Source organism: Pinus tabuliformis, chromosome 8 (assembly GCF_031772625.1).
Source record: "Pinus tabuliformis cultivar Carrire ecotype Pingquan chromosome 8, CPIR1, whole genome shotgun sequence".
Lineage (NCBI taxonomy): Eukaryota > Viridiplantae > Streptophyta > Pinopsida > Pinales > Pinaceae > Pinus > Pinus tabuliformis.
The window spans coordinates 1,407,433,184-1,407,450,015 of record NC_142294.1 but is presented as its reverse complement, the minus strand read 5'-3'; the positions used below and the strand labels follow the sequence as shown (position 1 = coordinate 1,407,450,015).

Sequence of the window (16,832 nt, the reverse complement as noted above, 5' to 3'; positions counted from 1 at the left end):
GCCAACTGATCCTCATAAGCCTTTTTATTAATGAGGCCTCTATTTTCTTCATTTTCCATTATTTTCCTTCATTTTCCTCCTTACATGCAACCTGTGACCTTTCACCTTTCTTTTCTCCTATTTTGCATTATTTTTCATAAATAAATGTGCAAAAATACCTTTTTGCCTTTCCAAAGCCTTAGTCATTGCCTTTGCCAATTTCCTAAGCCATAGTAAACCAAATCAACACCCATTAGGATGTTTCCCCCACCATTCAGCTTGGAATACGAGTCCCATCACCATGGCCTTATATATTTTTACATGGAATTTTCACCAGGGTTGTTACATTATCAAGATGACTCTACCAACCAAATTTAGCCAACTAGCACCCAAGGAAACCATTTTCTTTTGAATTTTTGAAATTATGTTATGTCAGTATTTAATAGCGGTCCTTTAAGAGATATTGTAATACCAAGGTATTTAAAAGTATTCCAGTCATTTTCACAACTATCAAAGAGTTGATTGAGATTTTGAGGAGTGAAAGACCATCCATGAATTCTACATAATTATGCAATACCTAACCTTAGAATATAAGATTGCTTTAGGTCTGACAAATAACAAAGTTGAAGCAAAACCTATACACAACTTTCATATAATGCAAGTTGAAGCAAAACTTGGAATGTTGTATGAATTTTGAAGCAATTATTTAAGGATCAAAGTAAACACATAATAATTCAAAAGTATGTAAAATAATTAAATAAACAGTATATAATTTGAATCAATCGAATTGGCCAATAAATGGAGCCTTGGCGTGCATTTTAGTGAAGCAAGGCAGTTTTGGCCTACTTTACAAAAAAATGCACACTTAGCCTTCATTACAAAGCCAAATTGAATTATTTAGATTGGAGCGTACCTTTTTACTCATAATTAACATTCATTTTACACAGAGAAATCTATGTTATGCAAGAATATGCCAAAATGGATCAATTTCATAGGGTTAAAGTCAAGGTTTGTGTGCTTAAAATAAATGCACACTAGGACTTCTATTTAATTGAATGTGTGATAATTATAATTCCAAACTAAATATAAAACCATTTTATGCAACATAGCACAGTCATTCTCATAAAGGAATGTGTTGACGGTGTTGGACCCGCCAACATGTCAGGGGATCTCCCCAGTAAGAAGTCCCAACTAGACCTCAGAGCTTTTGGTGTAGGAGTCCCAACAGTGGGTCATACGGTATTGCCTTGACCGTGGTTGCGCGCAAAGGCGAGTAACATGTCCCTATTGGTAGCAAGGGTGTGAAATGTGTAACAAGCCAAGGAAGGTGCATGAACGGTTCTAACACACAGAAAGTGAGGTGAGTGCGCCCCTTGGAAACCTGTGGAAGCACGCAGCTTGGAAGGGAACACACGAGCGAAGATGCATCAAAAAATGGAAAACAAGTAAGCTAGCAATCCAAAGTGATGGTTAAACCAAAAGCACATCTCAGTAAGATTCATACATACTTATACAGAAAGATTCCATACATGCATGCATAAGCAAATAGATATATATATATCATTAGAGTAACCAAGATAACTGAAATACAATAACAACATATGTATAAAACGTGTTGGCTCTATTATATTAAAAAGTGAAAGTTCCAATCATACAGTACAACCATGACCAACCACTAGTCCCGATAGTGGAACATTACAGTCACTGTCGCCTGATCCTCCAAAGAGATGTACTAGCTCTGCACTGTGGAGAAGCCAAGGCTCGTTACAATACTCTCCAGGCTTTCTCTAAGATACCCCTATCGGAAGCTTGCCTGACCAAAATCCTGTATAATGAGTTATGAGATACTATATATAGAAAAGGGTGGGGTGACCCTTGACATTCCCCTTTGTGACTGTTCACCTACCCTCATGACTCTTCAACTACTCTATGACTGTTACATTCAACTATCGACACTTGAACTTCCACTTGACAAGATGTTACATATAATTTGCACATGTACCCATGTGAGACAAAATAGGCTTGAGAAAGCCATGCAAGCTATCACTAACACTCGGACAATTGTGGTAAGACCAACTCTTTGACATCCTTGCGATGATCGATGGTGGTGAACTGATGCCAATCTTGGTCGTCCGTGATGGTGTCCGTGCGCTCAATGGTGACATCCTGCTATAAGCGAACTCTTGCCTCCATTGCGTCTGGGTACACTGATATGGCTCCTCTGTCCAACTCGTCTGATAACATGCGCATCATCGTCTTGAGTGTAGCTAGACCATCAACGTATTGATGCATAATTTATGTGCTAATCTCCAAGTATGTGTTGGTGACCATGCGCATCAACTTGTCGAAATACATGTTCAGCTCCAGTTAGACTTGCTCCTTGTCTTCGCCTTGGTGAGTGTGCCAAATGGGTGGGATCGCATGCGTGCGCATAATGACATCCATGCTCCTGAACACCCTTGCATGTGGTCAACAACACTTCTCACCCTGTCTGCTCCATGCCAACTGCTGGGCTGGGTCTATAACCTATATGGGTGCAGTTTCATTAGTCTGTGCCTTTTGCGCCTCCTGATATACCTGTCCCCGCTGCAACCCCTTCTCTCGTCTATGCAACTCATGTTCTTCCTTGAGTTGCCACTTCATCACCTGTAACTCCTTCTCTGTTTCTTTCTCTTCCTTCGTGCGATCCTCTTGTCATGTCGTCGCCTCATAACCTCAATCTCCAAAGTGGCTTTCATCACAAGTGGATCTGCTTGAGCTTGCAACTTTGTTTCGCCTCTATGTTGTCAACAACCTTCCTCTTGCATTTGTCACATGTAGGTGTGCTACGTTCTTCTTCTGTTGATGGTGCTGCTCATTATGACGTCATTGCCATTTCATCTTGATATCCTTGTCTATGAACAACTTGATGTCTTAATAGATAGGCAAGTTCATAGACACTTGATCGACTGCATCCCCAGTTGTGCTCTGAACGGTGTCTTCGACTTTGCTCTCCTGGAATCCATTGTACATGTGTTGTTGAGAGGCAGACGAACACCCATGATACCTAGAGACATAACAACACTCATGGAAAGAAATTTGTCAGTTGAAAACCAAAACAAACTGAAGGATTGACATGCAACATACATGTGTGACTGTCCGTGAATATTGCACAATTTTCACCACGAGGCTGGGAGACTGACTTCCAAAACTGCGAAAGGCACATTCTAGGCTGTCGGGAGGCTAAATGACTGCTGGAACTGCGTAATGCACAATCCAGCCTGGCCTGCTGAGGATTGAAACTGCGCAATTCACAATTTCAGTCAGTAGTGACATGCAAACCAAAAAACTCCATTGTGCAGTGTCTAGGGCCAGCAAGGCACTGCCTCCCAGAATTGCGCAATGCAAGCCTAGAGGTTAGTACTGGGCCAGACTTGCGAATTTTCTGGAGGAAATGCAGAGCCTTCACTTCCAGAAATTTGCAATGCTAGCGGGGCAAGGCAAGGTCTGGGCTAAGGCAACCTAGACCCGCCGACGGGCGACTGAAAACATGAGAAGTCTGAATGTATGGTGAAATTGAGTGTAAGCAAGAGTGATTGATCATGCATGCAAATAGCAAGTGCAGGATTCAAAAAATGGGAAAACATGCATGTGTGTGAAACGTTGGTGAAAAAACAATGTCATGCATTCGACAACAATGAGATGCTAACGAAAACTAAAACGGTGCTTCTACAATCTAACATACATCAAAATGATAGCAAACGCTCATTGAAATCAAGCAGACAACACTCACACAAAGCGAAACATAAAAAGTGACAGAAACACAGCGCAAGACATGAAAAGCAGACTTACCCTGAAACAACTAAGTTGAAAGTGTCGAAGACTCCTGGATGCAATGTGGGATGTCAGAGCTACAAGATCGATGTGAGGAATGAGCTCTGCAGTGTCCGTTCATAATTTTTGACAAGATCAAGGTTATGATGTGCATGCCACAAATCTAGGAAAACGTGACACTTCACGAGAGGTTTCTAAAATGAGCTTTGCGTGTAACCTCCAGCTGCTAAGAATAGATCCCTAGATTTAGGGATTCCTTTTACATGTTGCCTTTTACTATTTCGGGAAGAGCATCCAATGCATGAAAATTAGTTTTGCTCAACCCAGAGGGAACCGATCAACCTAAAGGCACATGCAACAGCCTGCTAGACTGGGAGATGGATTTGTGCAATTTCTAAGCTGACTTGGACTGGTTGTCCTAGAGGGATTGTGCAATTTTTAGGAGGAGCAGATGACTACTGCCTAGAATTGCTCAAATTCTGGGAGGAGTTGGGTTGGCTCTCCCAGAGGGATTGCGCGATTTCTGGCCCGAGTTACAGTGCTGGGCAAAATTGCGCAATTTTCCCAAGGAAGATTGTCTGACTGTATTGCACAATTTCTGAGCCCAGCAGGCTGGCCAACAGATTTGCACAATTTCTGGAGGGAAGGTTGGTTCCCCTCCATAATTGCACAATTTTCTGAGGGAGCTGCTCAGCCAACAAATATCTTAAGTCTGGAATGGTAGCCTGAGAAAGGAGTGAAGCAAGTTGACATACAGAGGTTGGAAAGCCACTGAAAAACAAATGAAGCCTATGTACTCGATAGTGCAAGACATGTTGCTAGGATGGTTGGTAGTGTTAGTGTCAGTCTTTCCAGCCTTCCTACAGTGATCAAATATGCTCTTACAAAGTGATTTTGAAGTGTCAAGGTCAAATTTTGTCATTTCAAAGAGTTTTCAAGCAAAATTTGGTCACTAAGCATTAGGTCTAGGGTTTGCTTTCACTCTGTTCAAAGTTGCCCAAATGTCAGTCCATGTCATCATTCAGCTGAGTTTATCATCATTCATAGGGTTGTCATTATCATGTCAGTGTCAAATGAGTCATTTTACACTTTGTTCATGCTTCAGTTGCCACCCAGGCAAGGTCATTTCCCTCTCCTAGGGTTTTGAAGGCAATTTCTCTTGGATGGTCAAATCACCGGAAAAATTTGTTTCCAGATGTTCATACACCTTCCCCTACCCTTCACCTACCTTATCAAACACTTCCCAACACTCAGATCCCCCAAATTCCTCATTTTTGCACAAACCCTAGTTTCTAGCTACAACCTGGCAATTTTCTAGGTTTGGCCTGTGTTTTGTCCTTTTCGACCCCTTCCCCTCACTCAATCTCTGAGATTCCACTTTCCCCTGCTTCCTAACATCCCTCCCTACTCCCAAAAATTTCCCCAAGAATTTAGAAGCCCCCTATCCCCTTCATTTCGCTTCATTTCGACAAAATCCCTTGTTTCACACATCGGGACAAGTTTCACTCAAAAGCTGTTTCTGAGCAATCAAAGATGAATTTTGCAAAACTGAGAGAGGTTTTTGTCCACAACATGCCAAGGAAGAAAAACCTCTTTCACTTTTTACACAGGTGTCATGGTTTGAGAGAAATGTCAAAAATACCGGCGAGAAACGAAGGTGCTCCAAGGACGGTTGGCTAAAGCACAAAAACGAAGGAAAACGCCCGATCCACTCCAAACTTTGGCCAAAGCCTCTTTGACTGAGCATGGTACTTGATTGGGGACTCCCAGCCCAAATTTCAAGAAATTTGGAGAAAATTTTGTCATTTGTGAATTTTTTGTGCAATTTACAGGTTTAGGCCATTGGAATGGTCTCACCCCGGGTGAGACCATTTTGGAGGACTGCTCGGAATTTTGAAAACTTGGCATTTTTGGAAAGGGCATGCAAAGAGAAAAATTACCAATACTTGGGAGAAGCCTAATTTTGAGATTTGAGCCTCCAAAAGCTCAAAATACATCAAAAAAATGACTTTCTGCCCACTTTTTGAGTTGCAGAAAGTGACCTTGGGAGAAATGGTTTTTGAGGGGGCAAAACAACTCCAAATTCAGAAATTCCACTTGGGATGGAAAGTAAATAGACCAAGCTTTCCAATGAGCCATCTTGCACCTGATTTGGATCAGTGGAACCCACTCAAAAGTAGCTGCAAAGGGGTGCGACCATTTGAACAGGGGGCGTGACCATTCGAGCCAGCTTTACCAGAATTGACCTTTTTTGTCAAAAAACACTATTTTGACTATGATTGACCATTTTTACTTGTAGATGATGGATAAATGTAATATTTTCATGGCACTTTGATAGATTTTATCTCTCTTTACCCTTCTAGAAGCTTCCATGATGTAAAAAGTGAATAATTAATGCATGAATCAGTTAGCTAAGTAATAGAGGCAAGTTGTTGGACTGCCTATTATCTAGTGCTTGATTTAGAATTAGTTCAAACTGCCCCTAGGAAGCTGAGCTCGACCCCTAGAGGTGGGGAAAGGAGTTAGATGGTCTAGATGGTCTATATTATGCTCTCTCCTTCTCATTTTCATGGTTGGACTCTTGTGGGAGAAAGCTTTATTGTATATTGTACATCTATCTCTGCAATTTAAGGAAAAGGAAGGCCAGGGTTTTGCAGACATCATTGTGGATTCTTGTGGATTGTTGTGTTGATGGTGTGTTCTCTACATGTTCTTGTAAGTTTGTTTATGTATTCCACACCTCTCTTTTGCTTCTAATTGGACAGATGAAGTGGTAAAGTTTGAATTCATGCTTTGACATGCTCAGCTTTTTAGTTTGTTCAATATCTATGTTTTCCACTGTCTAAAGAGGATTCAAAGTTGTTGTTTGCCCTCTTTAGCTCCTCCTCTATCATTCCTGATCATCCATCTCAGATTAAGGCATCAGCACTCACTCCTACCTTGCCCCAAAGATCCCCCTGCAAAAACTGTGCTCAATCCCCGCACCCTGAATTGCACTCCCTCCAATTGCCACCAAAAACCCCAAAAATCATTAAATCAACCCCCCTATCAATTTACTAGCCTAAAATCTTTATTCTTAATTGGTCAGCCTATTCATATTGAAAGATCTATCAAATCTGACCCGAGATAACCTTCTCATACCTCGTAGGGCTAGCTACGAGGTGAAATGGTTTGATGTAGCCTTGAGAGTTTGCCTATCTCAGCCTAGGTGAATTCCAAGCGCTAACATAGTGGCGACCATACTGGGGAGAACAAACTTGTTTGTGGGTTGATGTGTTTGTTTCATAAGTCTTAGACGGAGCCTGAAGTTACGTCAGGAGCCTTCGAAAACGCTCTTGTTTTACATCAGCGTTAGTAGATAAACGCTGCTTCAGTCAATCTCCGTGAGCTTGTGAATACGACCACTTCATTGACATTTCACCCCAGTACATGCATCAAGTTCAGATCTGATTGTTGATGGTAATCAACGATCAGACACTTGAAAGGCTGAAATCATTCACTGGCGACTCCTTTCACTGAAGAATCCAGCAATCAGTGCTTCATGGTGACTTCACTGCAGAGAGATCAGTAGCTTTGAGATTTCTCGAGATGGATCAGATTGCAAGAAGATATGCTCCCTTGAGCCGAGATCACATTCCAGGTTTTCCGAATAAAATTCCGAAGGTAGATTGGTCAAGGAATTTGCCTACATTTAATGATGATGGTAAGAAGGATGCTGCTTTACATCTAGTTAGATTTCATATGCATATTCGCAAGTTGAAGGTGGATTTTCCTGAAGATTGCTTAATGAAGATATTCTTGGCCACTCTGGAAGGTAAAGCTCAATCATGGTATGAAAGTTTGCCGCCTGCTTGTATTTACTGTTTGAAGGATTTTCATGTCTTGTTCATTGAAAGATATCAAGCATCTTATCCATCATTAAATTTGGTTCATGACTGTTGCAAGCATGCTTATAGTTTTATTGAAAGCCTTGAGAAGTTTTATGAAGATGATAATTTTATGGACTATGAGATCATAGAGGCTTTGTATGAGAATCCATTTCAGCAACATGAAGAGAACCTAGAGGATTCCCATAGAGACGATCATGAAAATTTGCAGCAGGACCAAGATCTTAGTATGGTGGAAAATGAAAAAATTTCGCCTCTTGACAATCAACAGAAATTGCATGAAATGGATCAGCAGTATGAGGAAAATCTGTATACTCCTTCACTTGAAATCAATGAAGACAATCACTGTTTGAGCAGAAGAAAACAAAAGGCATTATCTCCTTTGTCCGAAGAGGAGATAGATCAGCTCTTGAGAGGTCTTGCTCCAGCTCAAGTTAACGCAGATTTGCAGTGCACACATGGTCAAGAAGATGATGGTGGACCTTCTTCCTCTTCTGAAAAGGATGACAGCCTTGTAAGCAGCTTTATAGATCAGCAGGTTGAAATTTGTTATATGGCTGAAGATGGTGAAAGAGAAGAGCTCATTTCAGATCTGCCCACAGAAGAAGACAGCATGCAAAGCCTGCATGAGGAGGTAATTCAGTCAGTTCATGAAAATCAAGATGACATCTTCATTCAAGTAAGTGAAACAGTTCCTTTGGATGAATTTATGGTAGATGATAGAACTGTCATTTTTGCACCTCAAGAATCAGCTGAAGTTTCTTTCCTTATGATTGAAGAATGTAATGAGAATCTGGCTGTCATATCATATGAAGATCACCTACCATATTGTCTGACCACCGAAGATTATAGCATACAGGATTACCTTTCAGATTCTTCATATGTTTCATGTGCCGAAATGTTTTTCCAAGAAGAGATCTGCTCATCTATTTGTTAAGAGATTTTTGAAGCCCATGAGCATACTTTTACTGAAGCACATGATGAAGGTAGATCAGAATTTGAAGCAAAGGAAACCTTGTTCTTTCAGCAGGAGGTGGCAATGGCAAATCCTCATGTTTTTCACGATCCTCTAGCAAGTTTGTTGCAGCCAGCAGTGATAGTGTTTATTGCAGTCTTCAGTGATGAAGGAGATCATGGTCAGCTATGTTTTTGGATGCCCGGTTACCAGTATCTATTGTTGATCATGAGATCTGATTGGGAGGATCAGTCAAGAAGGCATTTGCTTGATTGGTTACATTGGCATTTTGATATAGTTTGATGTATATTGTCTTGTAAGAGACACAGGTGGTTGTCATCATGATTTCACATCTTGATGGATTGCTGTCGTTTTTCAAAAAGCTTTGTAAAGTTCTGTTTTAAGTCGGTCATGAGTCATTTGTGTTTGGTCTATTGAGTGAGTTTTTTCAAGTTATTTCAGTTTGCCATCGAGTCGGTTTGAGTCAAGTTTCAGTTAGGTTTCAGTCAAGTTTTCATTCAATAAATGTGTCAAAGTTTTGTGTCAAAGGTGTAAATCATGACTCCATCGCCCAATGGTTGCAAGCACTGGTCTGCTCTCCCAGATGTCTAAGGTTCTTGGCACCTCCAAGGAGCTACCATCCCCATTGGAGCCAATGTTAGTGTCAGTCTTTCCAGCCTTCCTACAGTGATCAAATATGCTCTTACAAAGTGATTTTGAAGTGTCAAGGTCAAATTTTGTCATTTCAAAGAGTTTTCAAGCAAAATTTGGTCACTAAGCATTAGGTCTAGGGTTTGCTTTCACTCTGTTCAAAGTTGCCCAAATGTCAGTCCATGTCATCACTCAGCTGAGTTTATCATCATTCATAGGGTTTTCATTATCATGTCAGTGTCAAATGAGTCATTTTACACTTTGTTCATGCTTCAGTTGCCACCGAGGCTAGGTCATTTCCCTCTCCTAGGGTTTTGAAGGCAATTTCTCTTGGATGGTCAAATCACCGGCAAAATTTGTTTCCAGATGTTCATACACCTTCCCCTACCCTTCACCTACCTTATCAAACACTTCCCAACACTCAGATCCCCCAAATTCCTCATTTTTGCACAAACCCTAGTTTCTAGCTACAACCTGGCAATTTTCTAGGTTTGGCCTGTGTTTTGTCCTTTTCGACCCCTTCCCCTCACTCAATCTCTGAGATTCCACTTTCCCCTGCTTCCTAACATCCCTCCCTACTCCCAAAAATTTCCCCAAGAATTTAGAAGCCCCCTATCCCCTTCATTTCGCTTCATTTCGACAAAATCCCTTGTTTCACACATCGGGACAAGTTTCACTCAAAAGCTGTTTCTGAGCAATCAAAGATGAATTTTTCAAAACTGAGAGAGGTTTTTGTCCACAACATGCCAAGGAAGAAAAACCTCTTTCACTTTTTACACAGGTGTCATGGTTTGAGAGAAATGTCAAAAATACCGGTGAGAAACGAAGGTGCTCCAAGGACGGTTGGCTAAAGCACAAAAACGAAGGAAACGCCCGATCCACTCCAAACTTTGGCCAAAGCCTCTTTGACTGAGCATGGTACTTGATTGGGGACTCACAGCCCAAATTTCAAGAAATTTGGAGAAAATTTTGTCATTTGTGAATTTTTTGTGCAATTTACAGGTTTAGGCCATTGGAATGGTCTCACCCCGGGTGAGACCATTTTGGAGGACTGCTCGGAATTTTGAAAACTTGGCATTTTTGGAAAGGGCATGCAAAGAGAAAAATTACCAATACTTGGGAGAAGCCTAATTTTGAGATTTGAGCCTCCAAAAGCTCAAAATACATCAAAAAAATGACTTTCTGCCCACTTTTTGAGTTGCAGAAAGTGACCTTGGGAGAAATGGTTTTTGAGGGGGAAAAACAACTCCAAATTCAGAAATTCCACTTGGGATGGAAAGTAGACAGACCAAGCTTTCCAATGAGCCATCTTGCACCTGATTTGGATCAGTGGAACCCACTCAAAAGTAGCTGCAAAGGGGCGCGACCATTCGAGCCAGCTTTACCAGAATTGACCTTTTTTGTCAAAAAACACTGTTTTGACTATGATTGACCATTTTTACTTGTAGATGATGGATAAATGTAATATTTTCATGGCACTTTGATAGATTTTATCTCTCTTTACCCTTCTAGAAGCTTCCATGATGTAAAAAGTGAATAATTAATGCATGAATCAGTTAGCTAAGTAATAGAGGCAAGTTGTTGGACTGCCTATTATCTAGTGCTTGATTTAGAATTAGTTCAAACTGCCCCTAGGAAGCTGAGCTCGACCCCTAGAGGTGGGGAAAGGAGTTAGATGGTCTAGATGGTCTATATTATGCTCTCTCCTTCTCATTTTCATGGTTGGACTCTTGTGGGAGAAAGCTTTATTGTATATTGTACATCTATCTCTGCAATTTAAGGAAAAGGAAGGCCAGGGTTTTGCAGACATCATTGTGGATTCTTGTGGATTGTTGTGTTGATGGTGTGTTCTCTACATGTTCTTGTAAGTTTGTTTATGTATTCCACACCTCTCTTTTGCTTCTAATTGGACAGATGAAGTGGTAAAGTTTGAATTCATGCTTTGACATGCTCAGCTTTTTAGTTTGTTCAATATCTATGTTTTCCACTGTCTAAAGAGGATTCAAAGTTGTTGTTTGCCCTCTTTAGCTCCTCCTCTATCATTCCTGATCATCCATCTCAGATTAAGGCATCAGCACTCACTCCTACCTTGCCCCAAAGATCCCCCTGCAAAAACTGTGCTCAATCCCCGCACCCTGAATTGCACTCCCTCCAATTGCCACCAAAAACCCCAAAAATCATTAAATCAACCCCCCTATCAATTTACTAGCCTAAAATCTTTATTCTTAATTGGTCAGCCTATTCATATTGAAAGATCTATCAAATCTGACACGAGAGAGCCTTCTCATACCTCGTAGGGCTAGCTACGAGGTGAAATGGTTTGATGTAGCCTTGAGAGTTTGCCTATCTCAGCCTAGGTGAATTCCAAGCGCTAACAGGTAGAGAGGCTCCAAAACGAAGCTAAGCAAAATTTTTGGAGGGTGGTTGTAGCCACTACAACATAATGTTATACACTAAAATCCAAGTCTATTGGAATACCAATTGATCATATGTGTCAATTATCACAATCAAAACCAATATGCACTCCTATGCCAAACCAATTACACCCTTGGTATTGAAATTTGAAATGGGACATGATTGGACAATTCCTGACCTTAGGATATAACCTTGCATCATGTTTGACAAATATCCTACATAATTATGTTTCCCACTTATACACAACTTTCACATAAGGCAAGTCAAAACAAAACTTAGAATGTTGTATGAAATCTAAAGTATAAATATTTAAGCTCAAAGTAAATATATAACAATGTAAAAGTGTGTAAAATAATTAAATAAATAATCTACAATTTGAATCAATCAAATTGGCCAATAAATGAAGTCCAGACGTGCATTTTAGTGAAGCAAGGCAATTTTGGCCAACTTCACAAAAATGCAAACCCAACCTTCATTTCAAGGCCAAATTGAATGATTCAACTTGGAAAGTATTTTTTTACTCATAATTAACATTAATACAATTACATTTTTCTAATTTAGTGATTTGAAGGTCGAAGTTAATGTAAATGAAAGTGTTTGAGAAATCGTAGTTCACAATGTCTCCCCAAAAGTGTCAACAGTTTGTGAACAACAGAAACTTACTAGAAGAAAATTAGTCTGTAAATTTAGTAATTAAATAGTATAAAATTTGCATCAATTATTGGCCAAGAAATGAACCCTTGGTGTGCATTTTAGTGAAGTAAGGCAATATTGGTCTGCTTCACAAAAATGCATGCCCAACTTTCATTTCAAGGCCAAATTGAATGAAGGCAGGGTTTGTGTGCCTCAAATACATGCACACCAGGAATGTTTGGGAATAAGGAAATGGACTAAGAAAAATCAATTTTGAATTTTAATAGTTGAAACTTGTAGTTTCTTGGTTAAAACCCTATAAGTAAGATTGGATGACCTTATTTTAGTAGTAATTAAGTTTAAATGTTGCAAAGGGATATATAAAGCGATAACACCTATGGTTTGCAGCGTCTATTTTAGGGTTTTTCTATATCGTACACATTTTTAGGGTTTTAAGTTTAAGATTAGATCAAGTGACTTAGTTATGGTTTGAAGATAAATAAGTAAAGGGAATGGAGACAAATATGATTGGTTCTTATTTATTGTTTGGCAATGAAGTCTAAATAGATCTAAGGCTTCAATGCCACTCATCAATTAGAACAATCCTAAAAAGGAGTTCCCAATACACATGAAAATGGTGACTAGAATTCTAAGTTTTAAGAGAATGAAATAACTTAAAGGATTCAGTATCAACTAGGGCCTTTCAACTAGCATTCAATATTTAAGATCCACCTGGGTGCTAACATGTCATGATAATACCTCAAGATAATACATATCATTTCAATATTAAACAAATATTAAAATATGAAAACTTAAAACGAATCTCAGAAAAGAGCATAGTACCTCATAAACCAGCAAATTTCATCATCATGAGCATCAATTCCACAACAATGCTACTCTTCCTCAATAGTAGTATAATTCCAAACAAGAAAAAGCAAAAGGTAAAAGATAGTGAACTCCTTCCTCTTGTCACCAATGTGTTACAATTTAAAAATTAGAAGTATCTTCCTATTTATACATGACCTAAGAGACCTTTGAAATGTGTGGGGAACATGCCTTCCCACATAGCATGAAGTACATCCTCATTAAATTTGGGTGGACAATAACTCATCCTCATTAAATTTTTGTTGTGCATGAATACTCCAAATTGGATTGATTTTATAGGGTAAAAGGCAAGGATTGTGTGCCTCAAATAAATGCACACCAAGACCTGTAATTAATTGGCAGTGCAATAATGATCATTCCATCCTAAATATATAAACATTTTCTACAACATATCATACTCATTATCCTAAAAGAAATCTTACACTAAAATCCAAGTCTATCAATGTAGTAATTCATCATATCTGCAAATGTTCAAGTCGGAACAAATATGCACTTTCGGACCAAACCAATTACACTCTTCATAATGAAATTTGAAATGGGACATGGTTGGACAATATCTAACCTTAGGATATAACCTTGCATCATGTATGACAAATATCCTACATAACTATGTTTCCCACTTCTACACAACTTTCACATCAGGCAAGTTGAAGCAAAACTTATAATGTTGTATGAAATATGAGGTATATAATAATGTAAAAGCGTGTAAAATCATTAATTAAACAATCTACAATTTGATTCAACCAGATTGGCTAATAAATGAAGCATGGGCGTGCATTTTAGTGAAGCAAAGCTATTTTGGCCCGCTTCACAAAAATACACACCCAACCTTCATTTCATGGCCAAATTGAATGATTCAACTTGGAGAGTATTTTTTTACTCATAAATGACATTAAGATAATTATTTTTTTCTAATTTAGTGATCTGAAGGTCAAAGTTAATGTAAATGAAAGTGCTACAATAATAGCAGTTCACGGTGTCACCCCAAAAGTGTCAATAGTTTGTGAACAACAAAAACTTACTAGAAGCAAATTAGTGTGTAAAATTAGTAATTAAATAGTATACAATTTGAATCAATGAGATTGGCCAAGAAATGAAGCCTAGACGTGCATTTTAGTGAAGCTAGGCAATTTTGGCATGCTTCACAAAAATGCACGCCCATGCTACATTTCAAGGCCAAATTGAATGATTCAACTTGGAGAATATTTTTGTACTCATAATTAACATTAATACAATTAATATTTTCTAATTAAGTGATCAGAAGGTCGAAGTTAATGTAAATGAAAGTGTTGCAACAATCGTAGTTTACAGTGTCACCCCAAAAGTGTTAACAGTTTGTTAACATCAAATACTTACTGGAAGCAAATCAATGTGTAAAATTACTAATTAAACAATATACAATTTGAATCAATAAAATTGGCCAAGAAATGAAGCTTGAGTATGCATTTTAGTGAAGCAAGGAAATTTTGGCATGCTTCACAAAAATGCATGCCCAACCTTTATTTTATGGCCAAATTGAATGATTAAACTTGGAGAGTATTATTTTACTCACAAGTAACATTAATTACAACTAATTTTTTCTAATTTAATGATCTGAAGGTCAAATTTAATGTAAATGAAAGTGTTGCAACAATTGTAGTTCATAGTGTCGCCCCAAAAGTGTCAACAATTTATGAACCCGAAACTTACTGGAAGTAAATTAGTGTGTAAAATTAGTAATTAAATAGTAGCAAACATTTATGTAGTCACTATTAAAAATGTTGTAGTCATTGTTCCTGCATACTTAAACGATTCTCAAAGGCAGGAAACCAAGGACGCAAGTGTAATCTTCGGGTTGAATGTTATGAGAATTATCAATGAGCTCACTACTGTTGCCATTGCTTATAGACTTGATAACAAGTCTAGTAGTTCTTGTGAGAATAATGTTCTTATATTTTATTTGGGTGGAGGTACTTTTGATGTGTCTCTGCTCATAATAGAAGAGGGTATTTTTGAGGTGAAGGCCATTGTTGGTGATACATATTTGGGTGGTGAATATTTTGATAATGGACTAGTGAACCTGTTTGTATAGGAGTTTAAGAGAAAACATAATAAGGACATCAATGGTAATGCTAGAGCCCTCAGGAGGCTCAAAACCTCCTATTATAAAGCTAAGAGAACCCTTTCATTAACTGCCTAGACCACCTTTGAGATTTATTCCCTCTATGAAGGCATTAACCTCTATACCACCATTACTAGGGCTAGATTTCAAGAGTTGAAAATGGATTTGTTCAAGAAGTGCATGGAGCCTATTGAGAAATGCCTGCGGGATGCGAAGATGGACAAACACTCAATCCATGATGTGGTTCTTGTTGGTGGGTCTACTAGGATCCCTAAGGTTCAGTCCTTGTTGCAGGACTTCTTCAATGGCAAGGAGCTTTGCAAGAGCATTAACCCTGATGAGGCTGTTGCATACGGAGCTGCAGTGCAAGCTGCTATTTTGAGTGGAGAGGGCAGTGAGAAAGTGCAAGACCTGTTGCTTCTAGATGTTACTCCCCTTTCATTAGGGTTTTAAACTGCAAGTGGGATTATGACAATTCTCATCTCGAGGAACATTAATATCCCCACCAAGAAGGATAAAATATTTTCTACTTACTTAGACAACTAGCCTAGTGTGTTGATTGAAGTGTATGAGGGTGAGCGAACTCAAACCAAGGACAATAACTTGTTAGGAAAATTCAAACTTTCTGGTATACCCCCTACTCCCAGAGGAGTTCCCCAGATCACTGTGTGCTTTGATATTGATGCCAATGGTATTCTAAATGTCTCTGTTGAGGACAAAACCACTAGTCACAAAAACAAAATCACCATTACAAATGACAAGGGTAGATTGAGTAAGGAAGAAATTGAGAAGATGGTTTGTGATTTTGAGGGATACAAGGTTGAAGAAGAAGAACATAAGAAGAAGGTAGAGGCCAAGAACTATGCTTACAACATAAGGAACACCATTCAAGATGATAAGATTGCGTCAACGTTAGATTGAGGATGTCATTGAACAAACTATACAGTGGTTGGATGCCAACCAAATTGTAGATGTTGATGAGTTTGATGACAAGAGGAAGGAACTAGAGACCACTTGCAATCCTATCATTGCCAAGATTTATCAAGGCATTGGTGTTGATATTCCTAGTGGTGCATATGGAGTTGTTGGCTCTCTTATATAGGGTTATTATGCTAGTGCGGGTGCAGGGCCTAAAATTGAGGAAGTTGATTAAATAATTCTCTCATTATTGTTGTGTTAGAAGACAATAGAGCACCCTTAAAAATCAGGATTTAGCAGGTGCATGGTTTCTCAATTTTGGGCATAACAATTGAATGTTATTGTTTTGTACTATTAAGGGATTTGCGTTGAAATAATTGATATATTTCATTTTTATTGTGGGTGAATAATGAGTATTTAAAAAGTGGATGGTCTCTCAATTTTAAACATTGAATGCTATTGACTAAGCATTTTGATTGATTTTGGAATTTTTGAGAGTTGTTTTATTTTTTCAACATTTTTTATCGGTTTTGTATTGTATTGTTTTGTAATTGATGTTTAGATAGTGGAAGTTATGGTATTATATCTATGTATA

The 16,832-nt window shown here is 38.7% G+C and overlaps 1 pseudogene; it reads left to right on the top strand.

Annotated features, from left to right (window-relative positions):
• The first annotated feature begins 15,478 nt into the window (after nucleotides 1–15,478).
• Nucleotides 15,479–16,421, top strand: LOC149240835 (heat shock 70 kDa protein 4-like; annotated as a pseudogene).
• The last annotated feature ends 411 nt before the right edge of the window (nucleotides 16,422–16,832 follow it).